Source organism: Gorilla gorilla, chromosome 2, assembly GCF_029281585.2.
Source record: "Gorilla gorilla gorilla isolate KB3781 chromosome 2, NHGRI_mGorGor1-v2.1_pri, whole genome shotgun sequence".
NCBI lineage: Eukaryota > Metazoa > Chordata > Mammalia > Primates > Hominidae > Gorilla > Gorilla gorilla.
The window spans coordinates 161,373,992-161,388,641 of record NC_086017.1 but is presented as its reverse complement, the minus strand read 5'-3'; the positions used below and the strand labels follow the sequence as shown (position 1 = coordinate 161,388,641).

The window sequence follows — 14,650 nt, the reverse complement described above, 5'->3', positions numbered from 1 at the left end:
TCTTCTTCCAGCCACACAGGATATTTGATCCTTCTAATGCCTTTAACTGTTGGCTTCAAACAACTGTGAAGAAGAGAAGGAAACCTGACACTTTAGCTGGATGATGTTTATACAGATGAAGCTTCTTCCTTCACATATTTGGTTAGGAGGAGCTCAGTGAGCTGGAGGCTGAATCTCAGGAATGTTTAAATAAAGTGACATTGACACAGACCCTGAGCAACATTTGCAAACCCCATTCTAACCTCACTTAGAGCTGAGGTTCTTAATCTTTATTGGACATGGATTCCTTTGGCAGACTGGTGAGGTTTATGCATCCCGCTCTGAATACTATCTTTATATAAAACAGTAAAAGAAAATAAATTGGGTTATAAAAAGAAAATACATTGGGCTAAAAATGCATCTGGGCATACTGAAATACAGTTATTAAAATATTTTTTAAAGTCTATGATAAAGATTTTTATATGTTCTTATTTATTAAACATTATACAAAAAGATCTAATGGCAAGTTAAGTAACTTCCAAAATTTTGCAATAGTGATCAGGGCAAATATTTTGAGATATCTGGGGTAACTATGTTATATGAAATTATCATGACATTAGATCTGACATTATGAAATGTTATATGAAATTATCTTGATTTCTATTGGTGACTAAGCCACAGGTACCAATAAGACTACTGTAGTTTGTTACCATATTTAAACTGGTAAGAACAGATACTACACTTGATCTTAGCTAAAAGGCCGAGAAGCGATGTTACCATATTTAAAATAGAAAACTTGCTAAATTTCAGAGAGAGGTTGGTGGAAATAGTGATTCCTCCCCCAATCCAACTAGTCTGTGAACCCTTTGGATTATGTCCAGGGACCCCAGTAATAAACCTTGGACAAATTTGAATGTAGAGACCTCTGAGCTATCAGGTGTAATATTCCCACCACTAATTCTCCACTTAGAGAATTCCTGAGGCGGCCGGGCACAGTGTAATCCCAACACTTTGGGTGGCCGAGGCGGGTGGATTGCTTGAGCTCAGGAGTTCGAGACTGGCCTGGGCAACATGGCGAAACCCCGTCCCCACTAAAAAAAATAAAAATACAAATACAAAAATTAGCTGGGCATGGTGGTGCCTGTAATCCCAGCTACTTGGGAGGCTGAGGCAGGAGAATCCCTTGAACGCAGGAGGTAGAGGTTGCAGTGGGCTAAGATCGTGCCACTGCACTCCAGCCTGGGAGACAGAGCGAGACTCTGTCCCCCACCCCCACCCCCCACCAAAAAAAAAGGAAAAGAAAAGAAAGAATTCCTGAGGCAGAAGAAAAGGGTCTTATATGGATTGCTTTGTTTGGTGTGAGACTGCCTTGCCCTTCTCTTCAAACAGAGGATCTTCTTTACTATTAGAGCTTTTTCCTCAAGGGTCACATGGGGTTTAAACACATTCTCTGGTCTAGAAACTGCGCACCCCTGCGGATGTGAGGAAATGGGAGCCTACCCAGGTTAAGCGACCTGACCCACATAAATAAACAGTGGGAAAGGCCATCCACATTTTCTATCCCTGGCAAGTTGAAAAGTTAAGGTGGCCCCAAACTCTTGCTAGATCTGACATGAACCAGAGGTTGAATCTGGGACATACAATCTGGGACTCTGTTGTCTAGTGGGGTTGAACTCAGCTCCCACCGGCACCAGGTAAGCTTAGAAATTTTCCGCAGGCCTCGGTAGGGGAGATGCTAAAGAGCAAAATGACCCCTAAGCCTATCTGGTGTTAGTGGGAGCTGCTTTAACAGTGTATCATCTAAATATTTGCTGGTGCTAGATGTTCTGCTTTGTTGTTGGCTCAGTACTAGATAACAAAATAACAGATGTGTGAGAGGCATGTGTGCTTGGAGGTGGAAGCTGGGTAAGAAGAGACATTTTAGGCTGGGAGCGGTGGCTCACAGCCGTAATCCCAGCACTGTGGGAGGCCGAGGCAGGCAGATCACCTGAGGTCAGGAGTTTGAGACCAGCCTGGCCAATATGGTGAAACCTCATCTCTACTAAAAATACAAAAATTAGCTGGGCATGGCAGCGGATGCCTGTAATCCCAGCTACTTGGGAGGCTGAGGCAGGAGAATCACTTGAACCTGGGTGGAGGTTGCAGTGAGCCAAGATCAAGCCATTGCACTCCAGCCTGGGGGACAAGAGCAAAACTCCGTCTCAAAAGAAAAAAAAAAAAAAAAAGAAGAGACATTTTAGAAAATATTGCCATTGGGATAATGTGCCTCTGACATATTACAATTTAAATTCACATTGTAATTTGGCTTATATTCTCTATGAGAGCATTAAAGTTGATTCATTATGTGAATTGCAATTTCACTTCTTTATTTACTCAGAGATGATCACAGAAGGGTTCCCTAGAATTACTTAATGCTAGAAAAATAGCTCCCGAGAGTCAATCAAATTAACCATCCCTTCCTAACAATATAGAATCCAGCATACTTTGGTTCTCTCATTTGACATTTTGCATGATGACAGTTGCAGAATTTGACTTCTGGGCATTTTGGTTTCTCCCCAATTTAGGAGAATGCCCAGAATGCAGAAAAATGAGAAGAATGAACAAAACAAAGATGACTTTATAGGTCTCCTTTGAAGAGCTTTGCATTTCTTCCAATTGCTTTCTCCCCGACTAAAAAAAAAAAAAAAAAAATTACCTCAGTAATACATTCTCGGGTAAAAATATAAACAATATAGAAGCGAATTGAGCAGAAAGTGAAAGTCCTTCTTTGCCATCCTCCAATCCCACTTCCCTCCCTAGAAGTTAAGAATCTTTCCAGACCTTTTTTCTATGTGTTTATATATGTGCATGTATATAGATGCACAAAAATACATGACCGCAAGTAAGATGCATATATTTCTTTACATAAATGGGAACGTATACACTATATATATTTTCCTATGACTTGCTTTTTTATTTACTAATATTTCTTGGATATCTCTCTACATATAAAGCTATCTTATTTTTTTTAAAAAAAACTACATATTATTCCATAATATATATGAATGTACTGGGTTTGTTTAAGCAATGTCTATGGATAGACATTCAGGTTGTGTGCAGCTTGGGTTTTCTGATTTGTTTGTTTTGTTGCTATTAGAAACAGTAATCCAAATTTATTCTACCTCTTTTAAGCTGATAAAAACCATCCCTAGATGTGGATTTTCTCTCTCTATTTCTGCAGCAATAAGAGTGCAGATGGGTAGGAAAGGGAGAGAATGCAATTCCTTTTCTTCCTTCTGACCACCTTCTTCCCACCTTCCACCTCCCACTTCCTTCCTGTCTACAATATACAAAAAGAGAGCTCCCTCTACTGGGAATGCCATTGCCTTCCTCCCGCTTACCTGGGTAACTCCTTTCTTCCTGCAAATTGCACCTCACTCCATCTCCCCAAGGTCTCCAGCTCACCACCTGGGAGGTCAAGGGCCTTCCTTCATGCTCTTTTGGCCCTCTCTGTATCCGACATCATATTAAAGTTACCCATCCAGACACCGGCCCCTGAGGGGAGAGAAGGAACTCACCGTGTATCCTCAGCACCTAGCACCCGATCAGCTGCGGCAGGAGCCCAGGGGCATACCTGGTGACCTGAAATGAAGGACCTCCAAGTGAATAGATCTTCACATAGTGTGCACTTGGTTTAATTACCATTAAATCCATGTTGAAGCCAACAGCATTAAATGATGAATCACCTGGATAACATCGGAGCCTCGGACAAGGTGTGCAGACTAAGAACAGGATTTCAGAAATGTTAAAATAACACACATCAACGCCAGCATTCGCCAGTCCTTTCTATGGCCTTCCCCACACTCATCACACTGGTAGGGATCACTCTGATATTGGCAGCAGGCTTCTGCCAACTGAAAAAGAGCAATACCTGTTCTGCAGGTTCTATTTTTAATTTTTATTAACATTTTTACCTGTGCTCTGCTTGATCTCTCTCAGGCAGGCTGTTCTGATAAAAACAGTTTCGTTATGTCCTTTCCCTGGTGCATTTCTGCCCAGAGGGAAGGCTAAGCACACAGAAGAGCCCGGAGACAGGTCCATCTGGAGTAGCCAGCGGGTCAGACCACAGGGCTAATCCTGAAACTAGACCATCAGGTATCTTGGAGATCAGCTAGTCAGTACTGGAGAAAAGGGTGGCTTGGAAGAGATGGATCTCATGTTATGGAAAGCACAACAAACACTGGTTCCTCCCTGCCACCAGCTTGCTGCTCCCTAACTCAACCTGTAGAGAAATTCTGAAGAAAACTGGCAATCAGCCAAAACTTCCCACTCTGGCTTGTACAGCTGAACTCTGATATCCACACAGCCGCCCCAACAGTGAAAGAGAAGGAAGAGGAATGAGGAAAGGAGGTGGTGGAAGGAGTGGTGTGGACTGGTTCTTCTTCCTACCCTTCAATCTACAGAGAAGCACACTGACACCCACAGAGATGAAGGGTCTGAGCCCCTCACTGTTGAGTTGGTGGCAGCCCTCTGAGAATTCAGCCCTCCTCCGTGCCGGTCTCCATGCTGTTCCTATGCCCTGCATGTTGAATAGGTACAGTAGTTATCGACCACACTTCTGGTATAATCTATGGCTAGGTGAGGGATCTACTAGGCCTTAAATGCCTCCTCCACTTGATTTGCCAATTTCCCATATAAAATAATGGTTTTATTCATTGGTTCTTTTATAAATGCAAATACCCCTGGGAGAGGCAACATAGCCTTAAAGGATTCATTAAATCTTTTCTGCAAAGTAGATGAACCATAGTTCATGACCTGGTCTGGCTGCTCCTACAGCTGTAAACTCCCACTGACCCAGATTCTTCCTGGCAGCCCACAGGAAGATGAGTGTGCGATGACTGGCAGATTAGCTCTTTCAGGTGGAAGACTGCCAGAGAGATGTGCCAGCACTCTCCTTGGCGGCAGAGGGTGGGAGAGCTTGCCTGGGAGTGAGGTGTATCCTCAGGCTCCTAAATCACCTGTGTGTGTCCATGCCCCCTCCTTCTCTCCTTGCGGTGGATTCCTTAGGTCTTTGCCAGTTCCAAAAGCAGGGGTGCCTTCAAACCCTGACAGCTGCACTGATCTGGTGGCTCTACCTTTAATAGCTATTTTAGATTCCTTCTAAACCTTGTCGAGTCTCCACACTTCTACTTAGTTGGAGGCACCTAGAGTGAAAAACAATGTATATACAGTAGCCCCCATTATCTGCAGGGGTATGCCTGCAACTGCAGAGAGTACAGAACTTTATACAGACTATATATTTTCCTATACATACCTATGATAAAGTTTAATTTAAACACTAGGCACAGTAAGAGATTGGCAGCAATAACTAAAAATAAAATAGAACGATTATAACAATATACTCTAATAAAATTTATGTGTATGTGGTCTCTCTGTGTTTCTTAAAGTATCTTATAATACTGTCCTGCAGGTAACTGAAACCACAGAAAGCAAAACTGTGGGTTACGGTGGGGGAACTATTGTACCACGTATACTACAGCAGCTACAAATGCTAGGAAGATTGTTTAAAGAAGCCTGGCCCCCCTCTTCCTCTTCGAGTTCCCTTGTGAGGATGAATAAAGGAAAGTAATGCATCCAAAGCTCACTGAGCTCCTTGGGGAGAGGGGGTATGAATGCCCAGATTCCGTGGTTTTACACCGGGCATTTAATAATACCACTGACAGCTAGACTTTCTCCTCCCTAACAGAATTTGATTGCGTGAATCACCCAAAGGTCTTCTTTGCAAGATAATTTTTTAAAAGTCAGTGAAAGTGGAAAACGTCATAGTCTTCCAATAATGACTGACAACAGGCAAGGTTCTGCTAAAACTGGGGGAGGGGGTACATTTCCTATGGGACATGGAGAATTATTCCTCTCTGGAAAGTCTCAAAGACCAGAGAGGTAATGGGAAACACAAAAGCGAGTTTGACTACTGAAATTTAATAAGGCCTGACATTTCTGTGCCTAATCCTCATATATATTCCATTATGGTGATTTTCAAGACAGGCCACCAGAATGAGGCTGTCTTATGCATACAAAAGGGAGGCAGAAGGCAAGGGGAAGGAGGGGCTGTACTTACTATAAAAATAAGAGCAATCACAAATAATCCCAACAAAACTTTTGGAAAAACCAGTACTGATTTCCATTTCTCAAGAAATTCTCCCTTTAAATTATTCTGCCAGGCTCCAGTGAAATCCTAAATCAAGTTTTTTATAGGCTTAAAACACAAAATCCAATGTAAAACTAAACATTTTAAAAATAGGTACATGAAATGACATTATGGAAAACCAGAAAGAAAGTTTGGTAAGTCAACTCTTTCTAAAATATTTCAGCCTGCCTGGATCTCTAGACAAGGAAGGAATTCAGAACCCAGCTGCATAGCTTCTCTCTGTGGCTGGTCAGGCATTCTTCAGTGGCTCTGGTGGCAAAAAAGCTTAAAACTTGCTTCAAAAAAACAAGCAGCTCCCATCCGGGACTGTTAGAACTCTGAAAACCAGGCCTGTGTTCACACTGGCCCAATCAGTGAAAGATTACATGTCTCTTATAAGGCTGCAGTACCATCTACCCTTGAATAGAATGAGTAATTTTGTGCTATTTTTGGATGGTGCAGTGCTTTAAAACAAAGTGATAAATTAAAATGGCCTCAGTAATGCAGCAAAAATGTTAAACTGTTTGAAGGCAAATGGAAAATGTGGCCTTAGTATACAAAGAAGGAGCCAGCAGATGGAAAGGTTTGGAATCTCTCAACTGAGTTAGGAAGAATGGCAGCCAATCAGTCTGGTATTGAATTTTGGAAACTATGCTGTCCCCAGTATTGTGCCTGGGCATGAGGAATTATTAAAGAGAAATTATTATTATTTTTTGTTTCTAAGTCCCCAGTTAGATAATTCCTTGAGGGCAGGCACATCATTTGTTTTTCCATAATAAGACCTAGACTTGTGTAGCCAAGTTAACATCCCACCTTCTACACATCAACGGCCTATTTTGGTCACTGCTGGCATCCATCAACTCTTCCCATCCCTCTTCAACTCCAAGCCCAATTTCTCCACTTTACACTTAGCCAAATCCTACATCCCACACATCCTCCAAGGTCCAGCTTACACCTCCTTTCATTTCTTCATGATTTCAGCCTGTGCTGGTTGCTCCTTTCTCTCCTTTCCTATTGCATTCATACCACACAGGGGTTTATATGAGCAGTGGGGAGCAAGGGACACCCCAGAAACAGCATGGGCAAAGGCAGATTGGGGGCACCTCAGTGATGCTGAGAAAGGAGAAGAAAGGGACAAAACGGAGGGAGCAAGGAGGAATGTGATAGATTCAGATCTCTCCACTCGTGAGCTCCGTAATATTGGGCAAATGATTTTCAAGTCCTGGAGCCTCAGATTTCTCCACACCCAAAGACTTCCCACAAAGGGTTTTCATGACTGATCGCCTGTAACATCTGAACCATAAATAAATGAATTTGTGTTAGACTCATCTAACTTAAGTCAAAATGGCACACTGGGATGAAAAGGGTAAGACCATGAGACAGTAATGATCTTCATCACGTTTGGCCCAAAAGGGTGCATCTTAATAGCAAGATTTAATGAGTCCTTACTATGTGCTAGGCACAGTCCAAAGACATGCTAATCCAATTACTCCTCATAACCATCCTATGAGGTTGGTAGCACTATTATACTCATTAGTTGGGGAAGCCAGGATTCCAGCCAGTCTGACTTCAGAACCACTAGGCTTGACCAGTACAGTATACGACACTGCTCCATCCCTCGCCCTTTGAAAGGAATCCTATGACTTGCCTTTGCATTTGCAAGTGATTTTTATTTTATTTTATTGAATAGATGATGTAGCAATGTTAAACCCAATTTTTTAAAGACAGTTTATGTATCTTTACTGTTAGTTTCTGGTCCTTACTCATTTTTGCACATCATTTCAAAAAGGACCCTGGTTTGCCTCAACTGTATACGCAAACTTAGAAGTGACGATGGCATGAAGAGCATTACCTTAATCTGGCCCTGGCTCACCACTCAGTAATAATGACATGTAGTTATAAATTAATTTTATTAAATTATAATTATTTTTGTGAATTTTTTATGTATCCCAGTTCTGGTTTGTGATTTACTTTCCTAACATGAGAGAAAAAAAGTACATTTACTACTTATGAAGGAAAACATTTATGTCAAATTATCTTTGTATCCAGGAAATACAAGGTGTCAAATGTTGGATCTGAATGATAAGAATATAGGTAATTTTCTTCTGATTACTTTTTGCTGCCCTTTTTAACATGTCACAGTGGAAAGTATATAATTCACTATATGTTTTTAAAATCCCATAAAATTACAGCATTAATTAAAATAAGACCAAACTGCACCAAACTGCCCCTGAGAAGCACTTTCTGTGGCTACAGGATCACCAGGGCTTGTCCGTATACCACGCCCACTTGCAAAGACCCTTCAGTGCCTTCCTTACCATGCCTCAGGCCATAACAGAGCCAGAATGTAGGGATGCCAACATGTTGTTGGTTTGTCCAAGATTCTTATCCAATGATGGTCCGAAGAACAGAATTCAGGCATCCCGATTTGCTGCTCTCTTACTTGTTAATTATATCCTAAATAAGCCTACTTCCTGAAATTTTCTTTATAGAGATTTCATCACATGCAATTTCCTACTTTGCATTAGGTTCATGGGTTCATGGCTATAGGAACCTAAATGTGGTAACTGGGTGCAGAAGTAGCAAAAATCTGGTGTACTCTTACCTTGTTCCAGCTCCCTTACCTGTAGCAGACATTATTAATGGATCACAGAACTCCTTTGAGCTTAGGTTTAGCTCAAATCCTTTCCAACACAGTACTCCAGGCAGCCACCACAATAGTTGGCTTCAAGGATGAATCTATTTGTTCTCCCTGGAGATGGCATGTCAGTGTCGACTTTTTTCTTTGTTAGTATCTGGCCTCAGTTCTATGCCAATCATAGCTATGACCTTGCACTTCTTTCTCACTCTGCTTCAGAGAATATATTCTGAAAATGGGTACTCAGGCCAAAAGCTACTTTCATTCCAAAACAATTTCCCTAGACACAAGGGCTGAGGGAATCACAGCTAGCCCATTTACCTTGCATGTTCAGAAAACCTCAAATGACTGGCTCAAGCTCACACAGCTCGGTTCGTGATGGAACCAAGACCAAACCCCAGGCTGGCTGACTGCTTGCCCAGAGCTCTTTTCACCACTCTGCCTATCTGACTCTGGGCTTTGTCAGACGGAACAAAGAAAATGTTCCTGGGATCTGACACTTGTAAACACTTCTCCATCACCCTTGCCACGGCAGCCTGCCAAGACAGGAATCAGGCCAAATTTAGTGGGTCCTTCAGCCCAGTGACTGCAGTTGAAACAATCCCCTGATATAGAAGAGGGGAGGCCAGAGGAAAATGCACTGTTCTACAAAGAACAAAGCCTGGGATGATTCATTTTCCTGATTCCGGTGGTGGATGATTGCTGATGCCTGTCACTCATACATGACTGTCAGCAACTTTGCAGGAATTCTCATGTAGATGCTTGTCTTGAACACATAAATCCCTAGTTACTTTTTCATAGTTCTCAGACTTTCAGAGGTCCCCGGACATACTCTTCTGGCTGTCCCTTTTGGTATTTAGCAAGATACCTTTTATATTTTTTATTTTTTGTTATTTTTCTTTTTTTGAGACAGAGTCTCGCTCTGTCGCCCAGGCTGGAGTGCAGTGGCACGATCTTGGCTCACTGCAAGCTCCACCTCCCGGGTCCACGCCATTCTCCTGCCTCAGCCTCCCGAGTAGCTGGGACTACAGGTGCCCACCACCATGCCCAGCTAATTTTTTTTTTTTTTTTTTTTTTGTATTTTTAGTAGAGACAGGGTTTCACCGTGTTGGCCAGGATGGTCTCAATCTCCTGACCTCATGATCCACCCACCTCGGCTTCCCAAAGTGCTGGGATTACAGGTGTAAGCCACCATGCCTGGCCAAGAGACCTTTAAAAAAAAAATGCCAAATAGTCTGGGGGCCTTGGAAAACTAGCTTCTCTGGACCTCAACTTTAGCTTCCTTAAAAGTCAGCAATTGGACCAATTGGCCTCTAAAATCCTTCTGGCCCTACAATCTGATGGCAAGAAGCATTTGAGGAAACACTCCCTCCTTTTTCTGAGAAAATCCTTTTAAATATTTGAGGCTTTCATATCTTAAATCTTGTCTGGTTACCAGTATACTAACAAGGCCAGGCTGGTCAGGTCAGGTAGGGACCTCAGTTCATCACAGCTGGCCTTCTGCCATGCTTTGGAAACTGTTCTTGGACAGATTACTAATGATTTATTTGTTACAAAATTCAGTAAACACAAAGTAAAAGAAAATTATACAAGCAGTATGAATATATTCTTATGAAAAATAAAGCAGAATTACATAGTGTATGGTATATGTATAGACACACAAAATTATGTATACATATTACAAATATCTCATTTTTAGAGGGGTTTATTCTACATGTTTTAGTTTAGTTTTATTTTTACAGAAAAGGGATCAAACAGAACATATTACTCTGCAACATGCTTTTTCCACAGAACAATATCTTGGATTCTTTACCACGTTGGCCCGCATAGTTTCTTTTTAACTGCTGCAAAAGATCCATTGTGTGAATACACCATGTTTTGTTTACTTCTTTTTGTGAACCACTCCTCCATTGATGGATATTTAGTTTGCCTGTAAAGTTTCACTACTCTAAAAAATGCTGCAATAAGCTCATATTTTTGTCTACATATTTGACAGTTTCTCTAATACAGGTATCTAGAAGCTAAACTGTTGGGTTTAGGAAAATGCAAATTTTACCTTTTGAAAAATTTTTGTCAAATTGTCCATCAATGGCCAGGTGCGGTGGCTCACGCCTGTAATCCCAGCACTTTGGGAGGCCGAGGTGGGTGGATCACAAGGTCAGGAGATCAAGACCATCCTGGCTAACACGGTGAAACCCCGTCTCTACTAAAAAATACAAAAAAGTAGCTGGGCGTGGTGGCAGGCGCCTGTAGTCCAAGCTACTCGGGAGGCTGAGGCAGGAGAATGGTGTGAACTTGGGAGGCGGAGCTTGCAGTGAGCTGAGATTGCACCACTGCACTCCAGCCTGGACGACACAGTGAGACTCCGTCTCAAAAAAAAAAAAAATTGTCCATCAATTTGGTAGTACCAGAGGGAATACCTGTTTCTCCACATTCTTACTGATCTTTCATTGTTTTTTCATTGCTAGCTAGGTTGAGCACTTTTTTACACATGTGTTTTGAATTACCTATTTATGCCCTTTGCTCATTTTTCAGTTAGGTTGCTTTTTTTTTTTTTTTTTAGTCAATTTGTAAGAGCATCAAAATTTTAAAAAAAAATCCATGTATTCACCATCTGGCTTCAATATATCTACTCATGGCCAATATATTCTCCCACCTACTTCTATCCCAGGCAAGGATTATTTTGAAGCAAATCCCTATTACATTATTTCATTTGTTAATATTTTACTAAGTAAATGTAAAAGACTAAAACTCTTAAAAATATCTACAATCTTATCATCACTTAGAAAGATAACTCTCAATGTAAATATTCAGTGTTCATATTTTCTCCATTAGCTCTTACATTTTTAAAAATAATTGCCTTGATATCACCAAATATTTAGCCAGTGTTTACATTTTTTCCATTGCCTCATAAATCTTTTTTAAAAAATTTGTTTGAATCAAGATCTAAGGACCATAAATTTTATTCATTTGTTATTGATATGTAACAACAGTACATATTCACAGGCTACATGTGACATTTTGATACGTGCATATAACGTGTAATGATCAAATCAGGTTATTTAGAATATTCATCATCTCAAATATTTATCACTTCTTTGTGTTGGGAACATTGCAAATCTTCTCTTCTAGTTATTTTGAAATATACAATAAATGATTGTTAACTATAGTCATCCTGCTGTGATATCAAAAACTAGTACTTATTCCTTCTAACTGTATTTTTTTCACCCATTAACCAACCTCTCTTCATCCCCTGCTCCCCCAGTCTTTCAAGCCTCTGATAATCTTTCTACACTCTACCTCCATAAGAACCACCTGATTAGCTCCTTGACTGGCTTATTTCACTTAACATAATGACTTTCAGCTCCATCTATGTTGTTTCAAGTGACAGGATTTTATTCTTTTATTTATTTATTTATTTATTTTGAGACACAGTCTTGCTCTGTCACCCAGACTGGAGTGCAGTGGCACAATCTTGGCTCACTGCAACCTTTGCCTCCAGGGTCAAGCAATTCTCCTGCCTCGGCCTCCTGAGTAGCTGGGATTACAGGTGTGAGCCATTGCACCCAGCCAGGATTTTATTCTTTTTATGGCCAAATAGTATTCCATAACAGTATTCCTGTTATCAAAAAGCTGTTATCTTTTTGATAACAGCTATTTTAACTGAAGTGAAACGATATCCCGTTGTGGTTTTGATTTGCATTTTCCTGATGATTAGTGATGTTGAGCATTTTTTTCATATACTTGTTTGCCATTTGTATTTTTTTTTGAGAAGTATCTATTCGGATGATTCACTCATTTTTAAAATAATATATATATCTTTGCTATTAAGTTGTTTGAGCTCCTTATATATTCTGGTTATTAACCCCTTGTCAAATGAATAGTTTGCAAATATTTTCTCTCATTCTATAGGTTGTGTCTTCACTCCATTGGTTGTTTTCTTGCTCTGCAAAAGCTTTTAGCTTGATGTAATCCCATTTGTCTATTTTTGCTTTGGTTGCTTCTGCTTTGAGATCTTACCCAAGAAAATCTTTGGCCAGAACAATGTCCTGTAGAGTTTCCCCAATGTTTTCTTCTAGCAGTTTCATAGTTTCAAGTCTTACATTTAAGTCTTTAATCCATTTTGATTTGAATTTTGTCTGTTGAGAGATCGAGGTCTAGTTTCATTTTTTGGCATATGGATCTCCGGTTTTCCCCAGCACCATTTATTGAAGCAGTTGTTCTTTCCCCAGTAAATGTTTGGTGCCTTGTTGAAAGTCAGTTAGCTGAAAATATGTGAATTTATTCCTGGGTTCTCTATTCTGTTCCAGCGGTCTGCGTGTCTGTCTTCATGCCAGTACTATGCCATTTTGGTTTTGTAGTATGTTTTAAATTCAGGTAGTGTGATGCCTTTAGCAAGGTCCATAGATTTTAATTAGTGCCTTTTAAGTCTCTGAATTTATAGATTATTTCCCTCATTTGTTGAAGAATTCTGGTTATTTTCCCTATGGAGTTTCCCACAGGCTGGACTTTCTGATTATACTCATGGTGTCATTTAACATGTTTCCATGCCCTGTGTATTTCTTGCATACTTTTAGTTAGATCTAAGGCTTGATCAGACTCAGGGCTGATGTCTTGACAAGAATACTTGAAAGATTGTGTTGTACATTTCCAACAAGGCCACATAGTTCTGGCTGTCTCTTTGTGAAGTTAGCAGCCATTCGTGATTGTGTTGTTGTGGATCCACTCAAGAAACAGAAGCCATTCGTTAATTCAAATACTGGAAGTTTCATAAAAAGAACGATTAAGATAAGTGATACGATTTAGCTGTGTCCCCACCCAAAATCTCGTCTTGAATTGTAATCCCCATAATATCCACGTGTCAAGGCAGTGACCAAGTGGAGGTAATTGGATCATGGGGGTGGTTTCCCCCATGCTGTTCTTGTGATAGTGAGTTATCTTGAGATCTGATGGTTTTATAAGCGTCTGGCATCTCCCCTGCTTGCACTCACTCTGTCCTGCCACCCCATGAAGAAGGTGCCTGCTTCTCTTTTGCCTTCCACTGTGATTGTAAGCATCCTGAGGCCTCCCCAGCAATGCGGAACTGTGAGTCAATTAAACCTCTTTCATTTATAAATTACCCAGCCTCAGGTATGTCTTTATTAGCAGTGTGAGAATGAACTAATACCATAAGATAAGAGAGTACCTACGAAGACATAAAGAGACTTCTGAAGAGTACCCTATGTCTAGGGGAGAGTACTCAAGGAAAAGCAAACCTGGAAGGGGTGGGCTCTTCCCCAAGGCTGCGGTTCCAACATTATTGGAGTAGGCAAGCGTGTGGCCTACTAGATAGCAGTTAAGTTCACTGGGCTGTCCAGCCAGAGCCGGTCCACAGCCTCCAGGCCAGCAGGAAAGAAACCAATGGGTGCAGGTGCGTTAAGTCTGGGAGGTAAGGCCTCATGTGTGCAATGGGTGGAGGGTCTGGTGTGCAATGCTTATGTTGGGTGGGCCCAGGGAAACAACATCCTGGGGTGCAGGCCAGCTGACGCTGGAAAGCAGTGCCCAGGAAGAGTTGAGACTCCACTGCGGATGTTAATCCACATCCCAAGGACTGAGGTGAGGTTCACTGGGCCGAGTCTGGGGCTCTGAGGTCACTGAGGGACTGTACATTCTGGGTATGTGGCTGGGGCAGAGTACCACTGGGTGACTCACACACGCACTGTTGACAGACCATGCAGCTGGAGCAACAAAAAACAAAGGTCAGTACCCTGGAACCAGGAAGAAAAGCCCCCTTCTCCTACAGTGTCCCTCCAGCGCCCTCTACCGACAAAGCTTCACATCGATCTCACTGTAAAGGGGAAATGCTTGAAGAGTCCATTCCATTATCC

The 14,650-nt window shown here is 41.3% G+C and overlaps 1 long non-coding RNA gene and 1 pseudogene across 2 annotated transcripts; both read right to left on the bottom strand.

Moving 5' to 3' along the window:
• Window positions 1–612: 612 nt before the first annotated feature.
• On the bottom strand, window positions 613–751 carry LOC115934259 (uncharacterized; annotated as a pseudogene).
• A 1,573-nt stretch (window positions 752–2,324) lies between these two features.
• On the bottom strand, window positions 2,325–4,016 carry LOC109026165 (uncharacterized). Of its 2 annotated transcripts, none has more exons than XR_010132703.1 (3): window positions 3,933–4,016; window positions 3,537–3,600; window positions 2,325–2,649 (listed from the first exon to the last, which is right to left on the bottom strand). It is a non-coding gene; the product is annotated as an uncharacterized lncRNA (long non-coding RNA). The 2 variants fall into 2 exon arrangements; XR_002005122.3 differs by lacking the exon at window positions 3,933–4,016 and adding an exon at window positions 3,705–3,835.
• Window positions 4,017–14,650: the final 10,634 nt, after the last annotated feature.